Below are 18,963 nucleotides of genomic sequence, written 5' to 3'. Positions count from 1 at the left end.
CTAGTTTAATACCATGATAAGGAAACCAGGATCTGATGATGGAATCCCAGAGAAATCGAGGGAAACTTTCGAAAATCCGCAATAACTTTTTACTGGGTGTACCGATTTTGATAATTTTTGATTTAATCGAAAGCTGGTGTTTATCATGTGGTCACATATAAATTTCATTGAGATCTGATAACTACTTTTTGAGTAATCTTTGATAACGCGCAGTTACTTGAGTATTTTTTCGTCGATCTACGTTGTATTACTAGTCGATGTAATTGAAGTCGGTTTTTTTTCGTTTGCGAAATTGGTAACAATTACATTGGTGACAATTATTGGTACACAATAAAGTGTATTATTATAAATATTTCAAAAAAAATGCTAGATACAATATCTTAGGTATTTACTTGTATTTGCAATGCTCCGATAAGACTTGGGGAAAATCTCACAAATTATTTTATTGTTTTCGTTAATTTTTATACCGAATTACTGATAGTTAAATTTTAAAATTTTGTTTTGGAAAAATGTAATATTTTAAAGCAATTTTTGCCAAAGTCAGTTATTTTAAAACACTAATGAATGTACGAGGTTTGCTAGCCATTTGTGCGAGATTTTCAAGTATCATGGATGAAAATAAAAAGTCAACGGTAGGTATATACACGGTGATTTTATAACCGTTTTGGAAACGAAATGTTTTACTATGGAATCATCTATAGTACCTATAAAAATTGATAAATCAATTGTAATGTTGACTAAAAAAAAGTTTCAATTTTAATATTCATTTTCACTCGATCGACTTGGAAAGTAGTAAGGCACTGGTCATTCATTCATTATTTTATGTGAATGAAACACGTCCGTGCGCGTTTCGGTTGATAAAAGTATACCTATAGGCGCAAGCTAGCGAGTACTTACGTAGATAGACTCGTTTGTCCTTCATACTTTACACAGGCTTAGGACCGTCAGAAATACCTATTTTATTTAAAATTCTTTTCGATTATTAACCACGATTGTTCTTTTCACAACAAATCAATTTATAAACGGACTGTAGGTATAAATATTTCAGGCGTATTTAAAAAATCGGAGCTATCTACAGAATAATTAACTTACATACCGATTAACAGTTTTTTACACTATTTACACTTCTCTGTATCGAAGCAACTGCTCAAAATGGAGTCCACTGCGTTCAATACACAAACGTACACGTTTAATACAATTGTCTTTTAATTTCCTTAATGTGTCTTTACCACTTTTCACTTTATCAAAAGCGTCCACTATCGCAATGCGTAAATCATCACAGCTTTCATATTGACGTGTATAACTTTTTATTTCCGATCACAAGAAAAAATCCACGGGCGTTAAGTCCGGACTTGCAGGTGGCCAAGACACAGGCCCTGCTCGACCTATCCACCTATCACTAAACTCATTGTCCAGGTACGCACGCACTACACTCGCGTAATGAGCGGGACAGCCGTCGTCTTGGTAGTACATACCTCTCGAGTAAGCTAACGGCACATCGTCTACTAACTCAGATATTACTCTCCTTAATATCTCTAAGTACTCGTTGCAGGTTAGATGACCTTCAATAAAAATAGGCCCTATTAATTGGTCATTAATAATACCGGCCTACACGTTCACCCTGAAACGAACCTAGTGATGGTTTTCTCGTATCAAATGGGGGTTAATTAGAGCCCAGTAATGTTCATTGTGCACATTGTATAGTCCCACTGGAGTAAATAGTGACTCGTCCGTCCAGAGTATGTTGTCGTTTGTATTATTTAACAACCACTGGCGAAAGGCGATTCTTGCCGGTGCGTTGTTTATTACGTGAGCCTTACGAAAATGATACGGGTGTAATCCTTGTGTACGTAATATCTTCCATACGAAGTTTTGGCTAACATCGAATTCTCTTGCTGCCATCCTTGTCCTCCGCCGGGGATCGCGCTCGAAGTACTCAAGAACATCTTCAAACTCCGGCGAGTAATAATTTAAACGTCCTTGACCTTGTTTACGCATGTACCGCTATGGTATTACTGACCGACTGAAAGCCAGGGACGCGGGACGCCGACGATTACAGGTGAGCAATGCCGTCATTGGTCGACTCCGGCGCAACTCGGTAGCTTTGTTTTTATTGGCTAATACGATTTTGTGACTCGGTATTAAAACGTATAGTATTTCTATTTTTAGAATGTACCTACCGTGTAGCGCTACTACTGGTTCTCACTTTTTGTCTGTAAACGATACGAATATCGACTTTGATGAAAAAAAAAATTAAATATATTATTAAATTAATGTTATATATAGCTTCTGTTATTGATAAATAATTCAAAATTTTCGTTTCCAAAACGCTTTCAAAATCACCCGGTATAACGGCTGATAACCCATCATGACTTTTATTATTGTCGCTATGAGCTTACTCAGACTTGTATAGGTGGGATAAGTAGGAGAAAATTATTTTTTTATTTACTACTTCTTTTCATTTACTTCCTATGGTAATAGGATTCTTATTCCTATTCCTACACTACTTAGATAATAGCTTGTGGTTGTTTTGGATAAATCTACCTAAAATCTCCTCATTTAAATCTAAAATACATATCAGTTATTAGCTTCGAGCCAGTGTGGCGCCAAAGCCCCACCTTGTCCCCACTAATCATGGGTACGCCCATTATTGCCATACGTCATTTAAACAGTGAAACGCTCACTCCGCACTCCGGTCAAATAATAATCATTTAACGTCGAGTGTTCTTGAGCAGTGGACGCCACCCTATGTGTAGCTATCACTAAATTTTTTATACTTACGTATTCTTTGATCAAGTGTTGTTAAACAGTGGACATCATACGACTGAGTGTCAGTTATTTACTGTTAAGATTTCATCTACAAACTGAAAAATGAATACTGCTAATATAAAAAGCCAGGTGTGTAATGATTTAAATATAATGTTTTTCAGGAAACAAATATGTTGCAATACCTATACATTTTATTCACTAATTAATTTTAATATGGCGTTTTTTAAATGAATAATTTACCTTACAATATCACTGCGCTTTATTCGTTAACTGATTTTAATATGATATTTTGTACTAATAATAAATATATATAATAATAAATATCTACACAACACGGACACGGTCGTCTGTGCCTAAAGTAAGCAACTTAATGCACAAGCATTATATTACAGGGAACAGCCGACTGGTATAGCTACATATATTTTTTTTCAATAAACATACTTATAAATAGAAAGAAAGAAAGAAAGAAACACGTTTATTCGGAGCATCACTCAAAAACGCAGACAGTTTTTACACAAAAAAAGACACACTTAAATAGACATAATAATAATTAATCAATAACTACATATAGAAAAAAGAAATTTACATGACCAGTAATATAGACTACAAAAAACTATAACATCAAAAAAAAAAAAAAGTAAAAAAAAAATGTACATAAAAAATTCCAAAGAAGTTATGAAAAAAAAAGACGAATAAACAAGAAATGTGAAAATGTGTGATTATATGACCAAATAATACCGCCTGCGGCTAAGTGCTGTGCCCCAAAAAGGTATATCACTCAGCTTGGTGTTGGCTTTCATAAAAAACAAAAACCAACGCTGATTTTCAGTGATACCCCTGTTTTGACTAGCGCGACAAGTATCATTCCTTTCTTCTAGCAATATAATTATATACGCATACATACACCACACACACATACATACACATACACACACACATAAACATATAATACACATACACACATATACATATCCGTACATGTATATAACAAATATTATAAATAAACATGTAAAATGGAGCAAAATAAATAAATAAGTAACAACAGAGAAGATATATTTTGCATAAATAAATAAATAAATAAATAGTAGTGAAATTATGTGATGTTACGTCGTCGGGTGCACGGAATGCAGGTAAGCTCAGACCACCGCGCGCGCCGGACATGGGAAGACGTAAGCCCGACGACGCACGCTTCCATTATACTCGTATAATATATAAAAGGAGCAAGGCTACGAATGAGGCTATTTATTAAGGTAAGATCATATTTCTTTAAAATCGTTCCCGTGCCTAATTTATCTTACACAACCCTGCATTTACAGGCTATAAAAAAAAAAAAAAAGAGACGATGGCATACATAAAATAAAAACAAATGACGTCAACGTCGACGAGGCTGTCACCGAAGCACGTGCTGAACCAACCTACCGCCCGCGACGAAGTCAGTTCAATTAGGTACTGAGAATTTATTATGTATTTGCCTTGTTTTACAAATATGCACAATGAATTTAAAAAAAAAATAATCATATATTATTAGTAATTATATTAAATGATACATACATAAATAAATATTTATATTACACCCAGACTCTGGGTGGGAATCGAACCCACAACCCCCGGAGCAGCAAGCAGGGTCACTACAAGCTGCGCCAACGGGCTATTAAAAGCGTATACCATGCAACATCTCAACATTGACAAATTGATCTTAAAATAACGTTGTTAAAATGTGTAATTACCATGCAATATCACAATATTTTATTCATTAACTAATTTAAACATTTAACATTTTTTCTCTCTAGCTGAAGGAGCTACAAGCCCTTTATTCGATTTATGATAAATATTGGTTTATTGTGAGCAAAAAGTCGAGATCTCACAGTATCAAAATATCAGAAGAGAATCATGAAGTGATTCTATACGTTACAATGAGTGATGGTTATCCCAGTGAGAACCCGCCGATGCATCGGCTACTACTACTCAAGCTTTATCAATTTTGTGGAGGCAGCATTGACGAAAAGACAATACGAAATTGTAAGAACCAGCGACCGGAAATTGTATCCTTGTTATACTATATTACAGAAAGCTAAAAAGGAATACTACCCGTGTTCAGATTCGTTTCGAGTGACTGAAAATTGTGCAGAGGTTGAACTTCAGGCTTTGCTTAACCACACAGGCGAGAGATTGTTGTTATACCTGGACGAGGTTGTGAATGCCCTTAGAGAATCAGACCTCGGCCCTTTCAATATGGAGTTGATTCACAAATGGGGCTGTGATGGTTCCCAACAAACACAGTACAAGCAGAAATTTGAAAATAGTACAGACTCTGACTCAAATATATTTCAGTCATCCCTAGTTCGTCTTCGGCTGTGCATGAATGGAAAAATTATATGGCAAAATCCTACACCTTCTTCTTCACGTTTTTGTAGACCAATGAGGATTAGGTATATTTAATCGTTTCTTTATTTTATTTGTGTAGTTTATGTGTGTGTAATAATTAATATTCTATTATATTCTATTCTAGGTTTATACACGAATCAAATGATGTGACTAATGAAGAGATTAATTATTTTAAAGACAAAATTAAACATTTGCAATGCACTATTGTAAAAAAGGAGATCTTAATATATCTATCACTCATAAGATGCTTTTTACTATGGTGGACGGCAAAGTGTGTAATGCAGCCACTCAAACTGCTTCTACTATGCGATGCTATATATGTAAGTGTACTTCGAAAGACTTTAATGATTTATCCAAAGTAAGTTCAGCAGAACCAGCCAATTTGGAGTTCGGTCTGTCTATATTACACGCAAGGATAAGATTTTTCGAGGCACTTCTTCATCTTTCGTATAAAATACCGGTCAAAAAATGGCAGCTAAGAGAGCGAGCTGAAAAGGACATAGTAAAAGCAACAAAACAAAAAATTCAAGAACAATTCAAGAATGAGCTTGGTCTGATTGTAGATGTTCCAAAACCACGGTATGGATCTACAAATGACGAAAATACCAGCAGAAGGTTTTTCAGCAATATTGAAATTTCCTCACGTATTACTGGAATTGACCAAAACTTAATTCAAAGATTTGCAACAATTTTGGAAGGAATATCAAGTGGATACAACATCAATATTGATAAGTTCTCAGTATATTGTAATGAAACTGCTCAACTTTATGTTAATTTGTATCCGTGGCATCCGATGACCCCAACTGTCCATAAGATATTAGCACACAGTCCCATTATTATAAAGGATGCTTTACTTCCTATTGGCAGTTTACCAGAGGAAGCATCGGAAGCTTGGAACAAACATTTCCGAATGTTTCGACAATGTTATTCTAGAACATTTTCTAGAAAACAATGTAATAGGGATGTTTTAAACCGCCTACTTTTGACTTCTGATCCATATCTCAGTAGCATAAGACCTAAGCCACCAAAAAAATCCAAACCTTTTACGCCAGCTGCTCTGGAAATGCTAGTTGCTTGGAGATATGACCAAAATGATGATGATGATCAATTGTCTAATATGCAGCTGCACATAGATCAAAGTGATGAAACTTCTGATGAAGAAGCATGGGATGGTTCTTCAGACTGATTACTTTTTTGTTTGATTTGAGAAAATAAACTATATTTTTTGTATGAATATGCCTTTTACTAATTAATAATTACAATATGGTGACTAAATATATTTTTTTTATAGTAAAGGTGGGCAAACGAGCAAAAGGCGCACCTGATGGTAAGTATCACCGCTGTCCATAACCATCTGCAGAAACAGAAGATCCACAGTGGCGTTGCCGGCCTTTGAGGAAGGAATATGCTCGTTTCTTGAAGGTTCCCAAATCGTATTGGTTCGGAAAGACATCCCCTGGGAGCTTAATCAAAATTTTGGTAAATATTTTACCAAATTGCATCAAAATAAGACACAAAATATATTACATTATTTTTGACCAGCTTTTCTTATGAAATACCCCTCTGTGCGATGTACGAATTGTCAGCTCCATGGATGAACAGAAAGGCAAAACAGGATCTTTATTATCGCTTAAATGAAATTTATTTGTAAGTATAATAAATTATTCTCAAATATTTTCATATATAGTGATGTTTATTTTTTTTTATATTTCTAAGGAGGTCGTTTTCGCCATAAGTTGATTAAATAAGACTTTTTGTTTTTTTTTTTACTTTTATGGTTTTGCACAATGTTACAATTGTTACAATTTCTGTCGACACATGTTCTATTGTTAAAATTTTACATATTTAAACGTTGTTATAGGAACGTAGGGCCGCCCATAAAATACGTCACGTGGTATTTTGCCTTTTTAACACCTTACTTCCCCTTCGTCACGATAAAACATACTTTTAAGCTACTCTTAAAAGTACAAATGAAAAACAAGATTCCCTATGTATTTAATATGTATAGTGACAAATAAGTATTAAAAAGCGACGAAGAATAATTAATAAAATATTGATTTTATCAGTTTTTTTATCAGTGTGCTGTGTGGCTACGGCACTAAAGAATTTAGCCACCCCCTCTCTTCCCGTGGATGTCGTAAGAGGCGACTAAGGGATAACAAGGTTCCACAACCACCTTGGAACTTAAGAAGCCGACCGATGGCGGGATAACCATCCAACTGCTGGCTTTGAAATACACAGGCCGAAGACGGGCAGCAGCGTCTTCGGTGCGACAAAGCCAGACCTGCGGTCACCAACCCGCCTGCCCAGCGTGGTGACTATGGGCAAAACACATGAGTTCACGTTATTTTATGGCGTAAACTTGTGGAGGCCTATGTCCAGCAGTGGACTGTACAGGCTGTAATGAATGATTTTATCAGTAATACTTATTAAATTTCAGAGAAAATATAGGACAAACCGTCATTTTCCAGTGGATTGGGAAAATAAAGGAAGTTTTGCAAGTAATAGTTGCCAAAGACCAAACTGCCAAGAAGAAAGACAAGATGAAAACTGAGTCTACGTCGACACAAGTTTGTCGTATTTCATATTACTAGACATTCTTACTAAATGTCATGATTTTAATATCCATTCGCGTCAAAGGCCTATTTCGCAAGCTACTGGTATTTTGCCGAGATAAGCAATCACTGGATCCAGTGACCGGATCCGGTAAGTTTGTATCCGTAACTCGTAACTGATAAGCGAACTACCGGATTACCAGAACCGTTTTTCCGGATTTCAATCCCTATAACTGTACATTAAAATCAAATTTTTTTTTAAGTTTTTCGTCATCAACACTATTATTTATGTGTAAACGTATTGCGATAGGGTAGTGACCTCAAAACGACCAACAACAAATATACTAGATAACCCGTTTCATATTTAAATAGTTGGCTTTATATAAGTAATCTTCATAGCTTTAAACGTTCATTCCTCGTCGTATGTTTCCTGGTTGTTTAAATATATGACAGATTTAATTAAAAATCTACTCGTTTTTGTTTTCAGTTAGAAACAAAATGCCCAGAAATCACACACGGAGAGGTCATCGTGGACAGGAAGAGTTTATTCCAGGGTCACGCCGCCAAAGTTCATAACATAGATGACAAGTATGTAGTTGTTTGATTCTATTTATATTTAACTTTCATTTTCATTTTTTTAGAAAGTATTTTTCAGGATAGGGTAAAAATAATGTAGGTAAAAAGTATGTAGGTAAAAATAATAAAACAATAATAGTTCATCATATTTAATGTTGATGCAGTCAAGTGTTAAGTACCTACGTGATTCGATATAAATGTATACAAGTGTAAATAAGGTTTCTACGTTCTTCTCATAATTATAACATTTAATTTTGTTTACAGTGACGTGTTAGCGAAATTAAGAACAATTAAAATACTACAACAAGCAAAGCACAACATGTACGCCTATAGATTCATAAGAAAAACGGGCAAAGCTACACAGGTGTAACGACGACGGGGAGCGGCAAGGAGGTTCAAGAATGCTACATTTGATGCAGATGATGGAGCAAACGAATATCTTGGTGGTTGTCACTAGGCGGTGAGTGAAGCCTTCATCTTACTAATAATTAAATTATGAAACTATGGGGGCGAGATTTGATACGAGAGTAGTGAAAGACCTATAAACAAATAAGGTATATTTCTCATTATGAACTTTCCACGGAATATGGATCTCCGCACGTTCTAGGGTAGTAGTAAAAAGGTTTTAGTAGCAAGCTATTTCGTCATAAACGTTTGATATTAATCGCTCCCAGTAGGTAATGTCCGTGCCAACTCCTAACTCCTCCTGAACATCTTTGAGGCATTTAAAGGCTGTTTCAGTTCATAGGTACTTTGTGTTTTCACATGTCACATGGTTACGTCACGGTTTCACGGTACAGCAGCGATAGAACATGATTTCGGCAAAAGTAGGAGACCACTTGAACCTTGAAGGATATTCTGAGATATGATCATATTTACGCAAACTAAATATGAAACGTATAATTATAACAGCCCCGTTTTGGAGACGCTTAAGAGGAAAGGGTACCGGCTCTTTCTCCATACAAACGTAGTCGACTGTTTTCTCCCTGGATAATGACACTAGATCAAATATTTTTGTGACATAGAACTCTTTGCTGCCATGACCATGCCCCTATGTTTTGATTTTTTTCATATTCTTATTATCTTAGAAATTAGGAGACTTCAAAAACTCGAAATTTTGCATATTTTTTTGTACATTTTCAAACACTCATTAAAAAATATATATGCATATTTTCAAAAAAATGAGAACATAGGGGCATAGCCGAAGTCTTCTTTTATTTTATAAAAAAAAAATTAAAAAAAAATTGCTATGTTCTGAGGAGAAAACAGTCGACTACGAAACACTGTTTTGGTCAAAAATTATCTACCTAAAACGGTCTGAGCTGCAGTTGTCCCTTTCTTGCTTTTTGGGGGATAGGTCTGGGGGAGGGAAGGGTCAAAGCAATACGTATATACGCCAGCGAAGTGATGCCTCATAGTCGATAATTATATCGATACACTAGTGATGTAATTTTTAGTCGATATTTTCTAAAATTCGTATTAACAAAATTAAATCATTTCTCTTCTCATAACTACAATAGAACCGTATTTGTATATGCGTTTTTTATTGTAACACTGTGCAAACCTGGGCTAACAAAGGGATTCGCTAACAAATAACAATGATAATTATGAAGATATTATTAAATAACTGTGTTGTTTGTTTTTGGTATCAAATTAAAGGGCTCAATACAAGGATTTCAAAAAGTATATTATGATTATTATTACCGTAATACTAATAAAAAATACGATAAGAAAGTTTAAAAAATTAGGACTCTTTCCCATGCCTATGCCAAGCAAGCTGCGAGCCGCGCTTCTTCCTCGCCTCCTAGGCGAAAAACAACTTCGGGGTTTACTCTTTCCAATATATTTTATTTTATCAATTTCGGAATACTCTGTAAAAAGTTATGCATGGTCAAACATAAATAAATATAGGTAGGTGGCGACTTTAGAACCTCCTCTGTTTTTTTTCATCGGTAAAAAATTGCTTAGTTGTTTTCTTGACATTACTGAGGAGCAGATTATTAAATTTGGTCGAATCTATGTACCTATGCGATTTGTATTTGGACTTCGCAAATAGAATCATATATCTGAATTGCGTAAAAAACTCAAGTGGCGCCACTGGCGTAGCATTCCTTGGAACCCCGGGAACTTTGGGGCCCTGTATCAAAATTAGTGGGGGGGGGGGGGCAGGCAAATGATGGGTAAAGATTTCTCACAAAAAAATGCTTGCATTGAATTAAAATAAATATTTTATTGATTATAAGTTATTACTTCCTCCTAAAATAGACAATAGTGAGTGTAGTCTGCTGTAGCTGTTCTTGTTCCATCGAAGTCCTTAGGTAATTTTTTATCACTTTTAGTTTTGAAAAACATCAAGTTAAACCACCGGAAAACTGGATGTAAGGCTATTTTTTATCTTTTATCAGCAATAATTCCATGAGTTTCTCAATGGAATGAATGTTTTAAATTTCAGATTTTAAGCTAATTTAAAGAGCTTGTAGTTCCAAGCTGGAGAGTTATCAGCCTTGACCTGCAACAATAGATGCGGGGGATCGTTCGCTTCAGCCTGTAAGGCTAATACTATTAGTGAATTCCCTATGAATCTCCCGCATCTATATGCGGGGGATACACAGGCGCATAGCCTGAAGAAGAGATTCAAAGCTGCCTCCAGGTCTTACAGGTAGTAAATCGCTAGGGCAAAGTTCAAACACTAGTAGAATTGGCGAGAAACTTTTGGGCTTTCCAAACGGAACCCGTGCCTTTTGTCTCTTACAAAAGCTGTCGAAGGTAACTATTTTTAGTCTACACTTCCATCATTGCGCGAACCTGAAGGCTCTCTGGCACATTATGCGAAAAAATAAGCGAAAATTCTTGCACTCTTCTCGCGTCGAATTCAACTCTTGACGATGAGGGGAAAGCACCATCGAGCATTCCACGGTGCGAGCACGCGATGCGTAATGTGCACTATGAGCAGTGTCGTTTGTCTTGTTCTGCATTCTTTCGACGTCAAGAAGTCTAGTGGTACTAATTGTATCCACCTATCTCTGTATTGCTGTATTGCTGCCGTATCATCTGTATTGCTGATACGGCAGTAGTTACGCCCTGAGTGGCACACAATTCCCTTCTGCAGGAATACACATATTCTCAATTTACTTTACTCTATTCTTTTTAACCCTGTTGTACCTGCTTATCTAAAGCGACCATTTAAATTTCTTAATGATTCCCATGAACGCAGTCTTCGTTATGAGGAAAGCTTACTTCTTGAATTTCCCTCTCACTCCTCTTTCTTTTATGCTAAATATTTCTCTGTTCAAGCTTCTCGACTTAGGAATTCTATAGACGTGTAAAATTGGTTTCTATTTTTTTACCGACTTCTAAAAAAGGAGGAAGTTCTCAATTCAACTGAAATTTTTAAATTTGAAATTTTTTTGTCGACCTACGTTGTATTATACCGCATAACTTTTTACTGGGTGTACCGATTTTGATGATTTTTAATTTAATCGAAAGTTCGTGTTTATCGTGTTTAATTTCATCGACATTTGATAACAACTTTTTGAGTTATGTTTAAAAACGCGTATTTACTTGACTATATTTTCGTCTACCTTTTTCGTATTTACATGTCGATGTAATTGAAGTCGGTTTTTTTTCGTTTGCGAGCAAGTCGAAATCGGTCCACCCAGTCAAAAGTTCTGAAGTAACACATGTACAAAAAAAATACAGTCGAATTAAGAACCTCCTCCTTTTTTGGAAGTCGGTTAAAAATCAATCTTGAAAAAAAATTGAATCGATTACGTAATTTGCCTAACTAAAAAAACATAAATAAAATAATAATTGCAAAAGCCGCCTTCATGATTTTTGTAAGTGTACAGTATATAATGTGTGAAATTGTTGTGATTTATTTAGCTATCTTTGTGTAATTATTGAATTTTTATCTTGTTCCAGCCTATTCAGTTGACTTTATAATACCTAGTTGTTCTTCACGCAGGCGGCTTTTCTTGTTTTTTTTTTTTTTTTTTAATTATAATATTATTTTTAACCATTGTTATATCGCCGCAATTATATGTTAATTAATACATATAACCTATAGGTATCTATCTAAATAATCTATGTATTAATAACTGCGACAAACATGAGACATTACAAATGATATAGGTACTAAGACAAACGTTTTATACTATGTATGTACTACATTACATATATATACTATACTGACACTTATACTATATACTACATGTATACACTATAATTATGTATGTATCTCAATACCCATTCTTACACACACCTCAACCAAGTAATTACATACCTAATTCATAAATAAAGTACCTAAGTATTTCGATAATTACCCACAAAAATATAGTAATGTATCAAGTCACAAAGAGTATCCAAGTCAAAATAATAAAACATAATAATAAGTAGTTTACGAAATCCCATAATAGTAAGCCGAGTCACAGCAATACGATGCAGAATAATTTCAATAAAACAAGCCAAATTCAGAAAAATAGCACTAAGCGCTATATGTATTCGTAGTCAATCACAAACGAAAGATGCGAATTCTAAAATATCGTCAACAATTAATAGCTGAATAGCTGGCGCACGCACACTAACAAGACGACAGTCACACATAGAAAAAACGGAGCGGAGATGGCGCGGGGCGCGGTAGCGGCATGCAGCGCGACAGAAACATTTTATTCAAATACCTATTTTTGAAAAGTCTCTCCGGTACCCTTTCCTCTTAAGAGTGTATGCTACCTCAAATTGCTTATTTTCCACTCGGCAGGATGTCCATATCTTCCAAACTATTGAATATATAAGTTTGAAATTTATGTATGGTAAAGTTCAGGGCATAAACTATCTTTCATATGTTTCGAAAACACGATTCCATAAAATTTTCTCGATACAAAAAAATCGCAAAGTTACCTCTATTTTTGTATTAAACCTTATCTCAGTAAATATAGAAGTCATGGACTTGAGATTAAGCATGGTAATTGAAATAAGTATGAAGAACATTTTATATGTTGCGTTTTTTAAAAAATAACTATTGATAATGTTTGTGGGGAGAAAATACATATAATTCGCGCGATGAACAACAAAGCGCTCTCAATTCTCATGTGTATTTAGTACGGGTGAAATCTGAATTCGAGCTGAGGTAGGGTAGCCCCTTAAGTCTATTATTTTGGTCTTCGGTAAAATTAAGATAACTTGCGTCGACATAGTCGATAATAGGTAGGATTAGTTTTATTTTTAAAAGTGCTGCTCGGTGTCTGTTGTAGTTTTCATCTAATGTTCTTCTTTATTGGTTTTAGGTACGGTGGTATTCAATTAGGTTCCGACAGATTTCGTCCTATAAACAATGCAACACGGCAAGTCATACAGCAAGCTGGGTTATTAAAAAAAAGACGAGGTGGATAACATTTTTTATTAAATACTAATACAGGTGTATATAAAATAAAAAAATTTAATAAAAATTTTGTAGTGTTTTTGTAAATATTAATGTATACTTTTTAGACTAAAATAATGTGATAATTCTCGAAGTATTCGCAAATTAAGTCTGACTTTTAATGTAGTGTGTATTTTGTAAATTGTGGTATTTCATGACTTGTTTTTGTTTTGTGACTAAGTGATAATCCCTCATCATAAATACAACGAGAAAGTATCGAAATATTTTTGTTACTGTGATTATTGAAATGCCAATGTAGTCAGAATGTAATTATGTCACCCAGCGTCAACGTATAAATATATAATAAAGTACAAATATATAAAAAAACTCGTTATTTTATTTTCGATAATAATCCCCAATTACGTTGATGACAACATCAAAAATACTTATCAATGAAATATAAATACTAAATATTCCAAAAAAGTATTTTTTTATATTCAACTGTAAAAGTCATGTAATTTTTAGTAAAATAAAAACCTAAAAATGGCAGGACGTATCTTCATCATAATGAAAGTAACGAGCAGTACAACTAGTTGGTACAAAAAAAAAACAAACTGTGACTTAATGTTTTTACGTTGTGTATGTGTAAAAAATAAACCTTCACTTAATTCATGCAATAAATTAGTTTACATGTCAATTAGAGTTACTTTAATATTTCTATGTGAAGACTGTCGTAGAAATAGAAACTAGACATAGCATAAAATTATGGCAAGTAAAATGAATACATTTAACATTTATTTAGCAACATTTATTTATTATGCATTAGACTAATTAAATCAGACGTAAAAATAGTCATTAAATAATAAAACAATTTTTGTTATTTGAAATGTCTATTTTTACCGCACTATATAATTAAAAGCTAGGTATTGTATAGATGCGAGTATTAAAACAACCGAGCGATTATACATTACTCTTCTTTTTTTAACATTCATCAAATATTTATATAGAATGGCATACACGCACAGATACATATGAGAATACATCCGCCAACCCGCATTGGAACAGCGTGGTGGATTAAGCTCTGATACTTTTCCTACATGGGGAAAGAGGCTTTTGCCCAACAGTGGGATATTACAGGTGGAAGCGTATATTAATTTAATTTTATTGTTATTAAGAGTTACCATGTAATATCACCACTTTTTAACCATGTTCAAAATAATTGTGTTTGCTCGCAAACGAAAAGAAACCGACTTTTTTTACATCGACAAGTAATACAACGTGGGTAGAAATAAATAGTCAATTTATTTACTTGACTCATTACTTAATCTCATCTTTCCATCGTATTAATTAAAACCTCATAAATTAAAACGTAAAATTATAATGCAGTGCAATTTTGGGGGAATGGATACAGGACGGCTTTTGGAAGCCGCACTAAAAACAGATTGGTCTATGGTATTTGAGGCTGAATCTGAAGACTGATCTTAAGAGGCTCCCCCTTCTCAATGACCTTGAGCCATTAGGCTTTGCCATACACCGGGTGGGTACCCGCACTTCACCTGATCAGTGTTACGTAAAGGTTATTAAACTCGGCCATCTACCGGCTCTAGCTTGTACTACTAGGACATGCGATTGATCCGTGTCCTAGACCAAGAGCTTTCGTACAAGTTGTGATCATCCATAATTATTATTTAATTTTCTTCTTGTCGTGTCGATAATTTAGGCTATAAAATTATATTAATTACTAGTTGTTACTTGTTGTTCAGTTCGCAGTTATAAAATAAATAAATTTCTAAAATAAAAGTAGCCTAAGTTACTCCTTACTATATCAGCTATCTGCCAGTGAAAGTCCCGTCAGAATCGGTCTAGCCGTTTCAGAGATTAGGCGGAACAAACAGACATACAGACAGACAATTTAAATTATTTTTTTATTTGAAGTAAATACAATTGCTAAATTCAACAATAAGTCTGTCTGTCTGTTACATTTTCATGCCTATCTTGGATTAAAAAAAGTAAATAGATTTGCGCGTAAGCAAGAGCGGCGTGCGATGGCGAGCGACACAAGTTCACAGTACAAAGGCTTCTGGTCGTCTGTCGCGAGCCGCCCGTCGCCCGGCAAAAAACAGAAATTATATTTTTAGGATTTTCTAATAAAATACAACACTTAATATAAAACCCTTCTGTAGAATTATTAAGTACAGGATTCTTAATTAATAAAAAAAATATTCACTATTGTAAGTAGTAAAATTAGAAATACTATACGATTTTTGTACGCGAAAGGAGGTCCAAGTAAACAATTATTTCTCTTTATTTAGAGAGTTTTATAAAATTATCTTACAGTCACATTAATAAACTGAATCCGAGTTACAATATATATTTATTTGATATTTTAAACGTAACTTTAACGTATACTTTATAGCACATGAAAACGGCCAAATTTGTCTGGGATCCCCTTGAAAGTTTTTCAATTCGCTTCTTTCTCTACTCCACGATATGTATGCACCAAGTAGACCAGCTTAAATCGGAATGGAGTATTATTTATTTTAGACCGAAGAGAAATTTCAGCTATTGTATTGTCTCTAACACTAGGAGTCAAACAGTGGTGAAGTAGTAGTTGAGTGTGTGAAGATCATTTGTTTTACAAATATTATGACGTTGCTTTCCGATCCCTAAAGTATTCTGAAACTTCCAAATATCAGAAGTACTTTTGTTGTCTAAGGAATTATTTCTGAAATTGCGTTGTTTATCTGTACAGATTCTATTGCATCGGTTCCGTAGCTTTTTGTATTTAGTGAGATTATCTTCAGTAGGCTTAAGCTTAAATTTCGATTTGGACGATCACTTAATTTATTTAATATCAATCATATTATTTACTAGGAATTGCAATAATATTTTGAAAGGCGCTTTAAAATCTGATCAAATTAGTGACGGTCAACATGAATTTAAATCAATACTAGTGGTCACCCAGTGGTCGAAATTCTATCATAATTAATTTAAAGTATAATTTTGAATATTATTTCTTATTATGAACATTTGTTCTGTTGTCAAAGAATCTTCTATAATAATATAGAAAAGAGTATACATACGTGTGTGTCAAAAACATGGTAGTGTGTGTAATGTTCCTTTTATTGATATAATATATTTTAAGCATAAATAAATAAATAAAATATTAGCATTCTGCACTTCTTCTCTATATAAACTACAAGTGTGAGAAATTTCATACTCCTCTGTCTGCACAATTTTCGTAAAACGGGTAAAAAGTTTTTGTTTCAGCTATTGATATACGCGATAAAGATACTTCTAGCTCTGCTCAAAGTAACATCAACGAGTTAATTAATTTTAATAACAGTTCGAAACATGCAAGTATGAAACAACTAATATGAAATTATCCTTTATACAATACACACACGGTCGTCTTTTCCTAAAGTAAACAACTTAATGCTTGTGTTATAGGTAACAACCGACTGGTATACCAGCTACATATTTCATCATTTTTTTTTCGATAAACATACTTATAAATAATACATATACTCGTATAAATATTTAAATAAATATTTATATTACACGCAGACTCGGGGTGGGAATCGAAGCCACATCCCTCGAAGCAGAAAGCAGGGTCACTACAAACTGCGTCAACAGGCTAATCAAATGGAAAAAAATGGTTTATATTTTAATTATTTTAATACTTTTCTACGAAACAACGTATTTTACATCGAAAGTTTGTACAAGCGCTCAATGAATGTGAATTAGTGTTGTGGGAATACTTGTAAGCATTAAACATACATTGCAAGTAGGTAAAGTGAATCTAAATAATTATCATCAGGAAGATATCATAATATCACAGGCATCAAGAGTAGTCTTTCAGTAATATTACAGAAAGTAAGTACTACGTACCAACACAACAGCAGTGTATATTTTTCGTGTCGTGCCGACTTTCGATTTAGCTACATACCTTATATTATTCAAATTATTTTAGTCAGTTTCAACAAAAAAACAGTTTTTTTTTTCATTGTCGATGATAATAGATCAGTTAAAGAAAACCTTAAATGGTATATCACTAAAGAGGGGAAAGAAAATTATGTTCTAAAAATGTTGTGTAGGTATTATATTATATTCTATTCAGAACAGAACAGAACAGAACAGGAGAGAACAGAATATAACGAAACAGAATAGAATTAGAATTGATTTAGAATAGAATTAAAATACTTAGAATTAGAATAGAATTAGAACAGAATTAGAATATAATTAGAACAGAATTAGAATAGAATTAGAATAGACTTAGAAAAGAATTAGAAAAGAATTAGAATAGAACTAGAATAGTATTAGAATAGAATTAGAATGGAACGAAATGTAACAGAATGGAATAGACTAGAATAGAATAGACTAGAATAGAATAGAACAGAACAGAATATAATAGAATAGAACAGAGCAGAACAGAACAGAGCAGAACAGAACAGAAAAGAACAGAACAGAATAGACTATAACCGAATAGAATATAACAGAACTGAATAGAATAGAACAGAATATAAAAGAACAGAATATAAAAGAACTGAATAAAATAGAACAGAACAGAATAGAATACAACTTCTGTTCTGTTTTACCACTGCGCAATAATGTTGTGATGTGACGAAATGGCACAAGATGCTATGATCTACTTGCGCCAATATGATCGGTCGGATTTAGTTATTAGGTACTTACACGAGCAACCCGAAATGGATCGGAATCAATAATTTGTTAGTACAGACGTACCAGCATGAGTGTTGAAGCAGAAACTAATCACGAAGAAGCTTTTCGAACCATACAGTTTGTATAAATAGTTTTAAAATTGACTAATCTCAACTTAGAATTTATTTGTAGTAGTTTATTTGTATTAGTGACCTAGGTTAGCACACAAGCGTACAGTTTATCTGATTTTAGACGCCTGCAATGCCAGAAGCATCCCAAGTGCGTTACCGACCCTACCCCGAATCCACCACAGAAACTCTGGAAAAAGTATCGAAGTACTTAGTCGGGCTGCTCCATATTTTCAGCAAGATATTTCTTGCTGTGCCCTAACTCAGTTGTTATGTTTTTAGACATAATCGTTTAATTTTAGATTGATAAAATATGATGATGATGTTATAAATGATTTGACTGGTCAGTTCTGCCGAAATTTGCACTAACAAGGTCTACAGAGTACAATAAGATATAGGAGTAAATTTGGCTCGTGTGCCGGTCGTTAGTTTCCAGATACAGCGATTAATTTAATTAAATGACTGAAAATGACATTAGACAATACTTATGAGTCTTACAATTAGTCTACGCTGTATTATTTTAACTTTACCA

At 33.9% G+C, this 18,963-nt stretch overlaps 1 pseudogene; it reads left to right on the top strand.

Moving 5' to 3' along the window:
• The first annotated feature begins 6,724 nt into the window (after nucleotides 1-6,724).
• On the top strand, nucleotides 6,725-14,020 carry LOC123664422 (annotated as a pseudogene).
• Nucleotides 14,021-18,963: the final 4,943 nt, after the last annotated feature.

This window comes from Melitaea cinxia, chromosome 22 (genome assembly GCF_905220565.1).
Source record: "Melitaea cinxia chromosome 22, ilMelCinx1.1, whole genome shotgun sequence".
NCBI lineage: Eukaryota > Metazoa > Arthropoda > Insecta > Lepidoptera > Nymphalidae > Melitaea > Melitaea cinxia.
Note: the sequence above shows the minus strand (reverse complement) of the source record. Positions and strands in the feature narration are given on the sequence as shown.